Raw genomic sequence first — 479 nt, 5'->3', positions numbered from 1 at the left:
TTTGGATTTCTTTGTTTTTACGAGTACCCTGACATTATTGCGCGGGCATTTTATGCTCAATCTGCTTCCTAATTTCTGGGCGCTTCAGTCTTAGCTCTGCTAATCTTTTCCCTGAGGGTTCTTTGAGAAATGTGTTAAGGATTGAAGTAATCTTAAAATTTTGATTACGGCATGTGTTATGTATTGGGTCTGGTATATAATGTGCATATGACTGTTTGTATGTGCAGGACCCAGAGTTCTATGAATTCTTGAAGGAACATGACAAGGAGCTTTTGGAATTCGATGAAGAGGATTTGGACGTGAGTTGATTAATCGCACATGTTTGTAATGTATGATTTAGCTTTTTGAGTATATCTAATCACTAGGATTGTGTTTCCATTATTTTAGGATGATGTTCAGACTGACGTAGAGGAGGAAAAAGAAGTAACAGATGATGATGATGTTGAGCATAGTGATGGTGAAGCTGAGGAGGAGGAAGA

The sequence above is a fragment of the Sesamum indicum genome, linkage group LG6 (genome assembly GCF_000512975.1).
Source record: "Sesamum indicum cultivar Zhongzhi No. 13 linkage group LG6, S_indicum_v1.0, whole genome shotgun sequence".
NCBI lineage: Eukaryota > Viridiplantae > Streptophyta > Magnoliopsida > Lamiales > Pedaliaceae > Sesamum > Sesamum indicum.
The sequence above is the reverse complement of the archived record's forward strand: the minus strand, read 5'-3'. Positions refer to the sequence as shown.